Source organism: Mustelus asterias, chromosome 1 (genome assembly GCF_964213995.1).
Source record: "Mustelus asterias chromosome 1, sMusAst1.hap1.1, whole genome shotgun sequence".
Taxonomy (NCBI): domain Eukaryota; kingdom Metazoa; phylum Chordata; class Chondrichthyes; order Carcharhiniformes; family Triakidae; genus Mustelus; species Mustelus asterias.
Window position 1 is genome coordinate 149008169 of NC_135801.1, and position 6000 is coordinate 149014168.

Below are 6000 nucleotides of genomic sequence, written 5' to 3' on the forward strand. Positions count from 1 at the left end.
CTGGATATAGCACTTGGGGGGGAATGGGATCAAAGGCTATGGGGAGAAAGCAGGATTAGGCTATTGAGTTGGACGATCAGCCATGATCGTGATGAATGGCGGAGCAGGCTTGAAGAGCCAAATGGCCTCCTCCTGCTCCTATCTTCTATGTTTAATTCATAAAGATGTGTGTTCAATCCTGAGTCCAGGACATCCATACCAAAAGTATCCTGACGTTTCACTATGGAATGTATTATCTGGGGGCTTTTAATCTGATGTAAAAAAGGACAAAAAATGCAAGAGCCTATTATAAAGGATGTAATAACAAGACACTTAGAAAATATCAACAGGATCAGATGTCTAACAAACGTACTGTAGCTTTTTGAGGACGTAACTAGCAGAATAGACAAGGGAGAGCCAGTGGAAGTGGTGTATTTGGATTTTCAGGAAGCTTTTGATCAAGTCATATATAAGAGTTTGGCATGCAAAATCAAAGCACATGGGATTGGGGGCAATATATTGGCATGGATTGAGAATTGGTTAACAGACAGGAAATGAAGAGCAGGAATAAACTGGTATTTTTCAAAATGGCAAGTGGTAATGAGTGGGGTCCTATATGGATCAGTGGTTGGGCTCCAGCTATTCACAATATACATCATATATATATATCAATGATTTGGATGAGGGAACCAAATGTAGTACAACGCGAATAAATGTGAAGTTATCCAGTTCAGAAGGAAAAACAGATGGTTGAGTATTATTTAAATGATGATAGATGAGAAATGTTGACCTACAAAGGTACCTTGTTGTCCTTGTATACCAGTCACTGAAAGCAAGCACGCAGGTACAACAAGCAGTTAAGGCGGCAAATGGTATGTTGGCCTTCTTTGTACAGGGCACTGGTGAGACCACATCTGGAGCGCTGAGTACAGTATTGGTCTCCTTGTTTAAGGAAAGACGGAAATCCATTAGAAGTAGTTCAGAGAAGGTTTGCTAGACTAATACCAGGAATAGGCAGGTTTTCTTAAAAGGAAAGTGGTTAGGATTGTATATTAGGATTTAGAATAGTATTAGGTGACATGATTAAAACCTTTAAGAGCCTGAGAGGTATTGACAGGATGAACGTGCAGCAGATGTTTCCTCTTGTTGGAGAATCTAGAAGTATGGGTCACTCATAAGACAAGAGATGATGAGAATTTTTTTTTATGAGGGCCGTAAGTCTCTGGAACTCTCTTCCACAAAAGACAATAGAATCAGAATCTTTGAATATTTTTAAGATAGAGATCGATAGATTCTTGATTACCAAAGTGCTGAAAGGTTATTGGAGGTAGGCAGGAGCATGGGGTTGAAGCTAAACTCAGATCAGTTTGATCTTATTGAATGACAGAGCAAGCTCAAGGTGCCGAGTGGCCTGCTCCTAGTTCTATGTTTGTATTGCAAGAGCACACCTGGAGTATTGCATGCAGTTTTGGCCTCCTTACCTAAGAAAGGATATACTTTCATAAAGGGAGTGTAGCAATATTTCACCAGGCTGATTCTTGGGATGGCAGTGTTGTCATACGAGGAGAGATTGGGTCGACTGGGCCGATATTCACTGGAGTTTGAAGAATGAGAGGGAATCTCATTGAAACTTTGAATTCTGTCAGGGCTGGACAGACTGGGTGCAGGGATAATGTTTCCTCTGGCTGGGTTACAGTCTCAGGATATAGGGTAGGCCATGTAGGACTGAGATGAGGAGAAATTCAGAGGATGGTGAACCTGTGGAATTCTCTACTAATGGAGGCTGTGGGTCAAGTCACTGATTCCATTTAAAAAATAAATAGATTTCTAGACTCTAAAGGCATCAAAGAGTCTGGAAAAAGAGGTGGAAAATGGCATTGAAATAAAGGATAAGCCATGATCACATTGAATGGCAGAGCAGGCTCAAAAATGACTTACTCCTGCTCCTAATGTTTACGTTTCTAGATGAGTGATTAAAAAAGAAGGGGCTGTTGCGTAATCATGCTTCATACTATAGTTCAAAAAGCCCACCAATGCCTCTACTTTCTCAGGAAAGTAAGGAAATTTGGCATGTCCACTACGACTCTCACCAACATTCACAGATGCATCATAGAAAGCATTCTTTCTGGTTGTATCACAACTTGGTATGGCTCCTGCTCTGTCCAAGACCACAAGAAACTACAAAGGATCGTGAATGGAGCCCAGTCCATCACGCAAACCAGCCTCCTATCCATTGACTCTGTCCACATGTCCCATTGCCTTGGAAAAGCAGCCAGCATAATCAAGGACCCCACGCACCGCGGACATACTCTCTTCCACCTTCTTCTGTCGAGAAAAAGATACAAAAGTCTGAGGTCACGTACAAACCGACTCAAGAACAGCTTCTTCCCTGTTGCCGTCAGACTTTTGAATGGACCTACCTCATATAAAGTTGATCTTTCTCTACACCGTAGCTATGACTGTAACACTACATTCTGCATCCTCTCTTTTCCTTCTCGATGTGCGGTATGCTCTGTCTGTATAGCATGCAAGAAACAATACTTTTCACAGTATACTAATACATGTGACAATAATAAATCAAATCAAATCAGGCCCTGAGGTCTAATCTACCTTTAACGCTCTTCAGGAGACCCAACATCACTTATTTTGTGATCTCATAATGTCCTAGCACATTAGCATGCTCCACACTAATGTTACTATCGTCTATATCCTTCTGCTTGGTGAACACTGACGCCAAGTACTCATTTAGGATTAGTTTTACAACTGGTAAGTGATATCTTAAGTTTGTGATTACAGAATTAAGGGGTAGGTGAATAACTCACCTTTGAATCTGAAAACAAAGTGTTAGATCAGAGAAAGATTAGGGAGCGGGGGGGAGCACACATAATAATTTGTATATTTTGTGCTGGGTGGAAAAATCTCTTTCACATGGATCAATGCAACTGGATTAATGGGGACATTGTAGTTATGAAGGGGTTCACTGGGTCCAGGTTGCTGAGCAGTGGGGCCCGCACCACATTGCCGGTATTGGACACAGACACCATATCAGCAGCATTGCACCGGGAATATTAATTCACTCACCCTCCATTTACAGCTACCCGACTCCCCAGCACAGGCTCCCGTGGGCACAGGGAGCGACTGACTAAAGCTTCCCGATCGAGGACAGGCCCTGCACTCACATCAATCACCAAGGGCCCAGTGGCAGTTATCCCGCCCCGCGCGCGTGCGCGCCCGCCCATCACCCTCTCGCCCCGCCCCATCTCCCTCTCGCCCCGCCCCCATCTCCCTCGCGCTCCGCCCCCATCTCCCTCGCGCTCCGCCCCCTCCCTCACGCCCCGCCCCCTCTCCTTCGGCTCCGCCCCCTCCCACTCGCACAGTATCCATAGAAACCCTACTGTGCAGAAGGAGGCCATTTGGCCCATCGAGTCTGCACCGACCACAATCCCACCCTGGTCCTGTAGCCCCCACTTAGTAACCCTGCTAAGGGACAATTTGGCACGGCCAATCAACCTAACCTGCCTATCTTTGGATTGTGGGAGGAAACCGGAGCACCCGGAGGAAACCCACGCAGACACGGGGAGAACGTGTAAACTCCACACAGACAGTGACCCAAGGCTGGAATTGGACCCGAGTCCCTGGCACTCTGAAGCAGCAATGCTAACCACTGTGCCACCGTACTGCATCTTTCAGGTGAGAGAATAAAATGCCTGTGATATGGTGGAAGACAGGAAACCTTAAACAACAGGAGTTGGGAAGGAAGGTTGAATGGAGTGGTACTGGAACAAATAAAGAAATGAAAGATCATTCCCGAGGAGCACTGCTGCCTCACAGCGCCAGGGACCTGGGTTTGATTCCCGGCTTAGGTCACTGTTTGCAAGGAGTTTGCACGTTCTCCCTGTGTCTATGTGGGTTTCCTCCAGGCGCTCCGGTTTCCTCCCAGAGTCCAAAGATGGGCTGGTCAGATGCATTGGCCATGCTAAATTCTCCCTCAGTGTACCCGAACAGGTGCCGGAGTGTGGCGACTCGGGGATTTCCACAGTAACTTCATTGCAATGTTAATGTAAGCCTACTTGTGACACTAATAAATAAACTTCAGTAGAACAATGAACAGTTGCTGTCTTAAATCAAAAAACAGAACAGGTTTCAGACCGACACATACAAAGAAAGGAAACAAAATGGGAGGCAGTGATTATGGGTCTCCAATTCAGACCGTAATTTTTGCATTATTTTGCTTCCTTTTCTTTGTATGCCAGTCTCTACCATTTTACCCATTACCACTACCCACATCAACTCTATCATTTAATGTTTCCTGTCTTCCACTCCATCACAGACCTTTCATTTTGTCTTTTTCCCCACTCTCCCCCCATTTCACTTTAAATATTATATTTCTAGCATTTCCCAATTCTGATGAAAGGTCACAAACTGTTATGTTAACTTTGCTTTTCGCTAGCCAGATGCTGCCGACTTTTCCGTTTTTAGTTCAGATTTCTACCATCTGCACTATTTTGTTTTTGGAAACATATTGTTTTGATGTGGATCAGACTACTCTCTTACTGAAACAGTGAACTAAGGCAGGAGCTCAAGTCAGGATATTTCCCGATGCAGCAGATGTATCTCCTTTAAAAGGGCCCCCATCATATTTTCATGCCTGCGAGGTGGCATGTTGGAGTAAAATCTGCTCTCCTTGGAGGCAGGCAAGTAAGAAAGCCCACCAACGCCTCTACTTTCTCAGAAGACTAAGGAAATTTGGCATGTCAGTATGACTCTCACCAACTTTTACCATAGAAAGCATTCTTTCTGGTTGTATCACAGCTTGGTATGGTTCCTGCTCTGCCCAAAACCGCAAGGAACTACAAAAGGTTGTGAATGTAGCCAAATCATAACGCAAACCAGCCTCCCAGCCATTGACTCTGTCTACACTTACCGCTGCCTCGGCAAAGCAGCCAGCATAATTAAGGACTCCACACACCCCGGACATTCTTCCACCTTCTTCCATCGGGAAAAAGATACAAAAGTCTGAGGTCACGTACCAACTGACTCAAGAACAGCTTCTTCCCTGCTGCTGTCAGACTTTTGAATGGACTTCCCTTGCATTAAGTTGATCTTTCTCTACACCCCAGCTATGACTGTAACACTACATTCTGCACTTTCTCATTTCCTTTTCTATGAATGGTATGCTTTGTCTGTATAGCGCGCAAGAAACAGTACTTTTCACTGTATGTTAATACATGTGACAATAATAAATCAAATCAAATCAAAAATCAAGTGGGCTGGTTTCGAAGGCCCACCTCAGTTCACTGGGACTTTGTCCAAGTGGATTAACGGCTATTAAGCTCGCTGGCCATCACTCCTCACAGCCTCCCTCATGCCAGCTCCATGCCCCTTCCATGATCTCCTGTTTCCTTCATCCTCACTCACCCAGTATGAGATGAAGGACCAATGAGCAGATTTCTAAATGGATACTTTTTAAATGCTTTTCAAAACTTGCCATTATCACATGATTCATGAGCTCTATAGTGCACAGTGGGTGACTGAACATGGAGGCTGCAGGGGATACATGGACTGTGCATGGGTAAGACACTAATTATAACTTTCAAAAGGTTATAGAATCCAGACTGTGGTTCACAACTCCTCTGAGGGGCCGAGAAGCTCACGCCCTCGGAAACTAGCCCAATTCCACAAAAGTTGTGCGGGAAATAAAATGCTTATGCCTGGAACGGGAGCTTGCCAGGTTGGAAATGCAGATTACGGGCTCAAACTCTTACCCACATCAGCAAAAATTACCAACACAGGAAATGGGGGCGGGAATCCTGCAATCAGGTCCAATTGCCCCACCCTCCTCTCCCTTGTGCCCCCCATCACATTCCATCCCTACCCCCTCTCACACTCCGACCCCCACTCCCTCTCACCCCCCCCTCCCCCCCCCACACATGGATGTCTGGAACATTACAAGATATGATTCCATGACTATAACTATGTCAGGCTGTTGCTTAACAAGTCTGTGTGACAGCTCCTCTATTT

The 6000-nt window shown here is 45.1% G+C and overlaps 1 protein-coding gene across 1 annotated transcript in view; it reads right to left on the reverse strand.

Moving 5' to 3' along the window:
- The window catches only part of amacr (alpha-methylacyl-CoA racemase), a 74041-nt gene extending 70850 nt beyond the window's left edge, over positions 1-3191 (reverse strand). Inside the window, exon 1 of the mRNA XM_078220381.1 lies at positions 3061-3191. The gene's annotated coding sequence lies outside the window, so the exon portion shown is untranslated. The remainder of the gene's footprint in view (positions 1-3060) is intronic.
- Positions 3192-6000: the final 2809 nt, after the last annotated feature.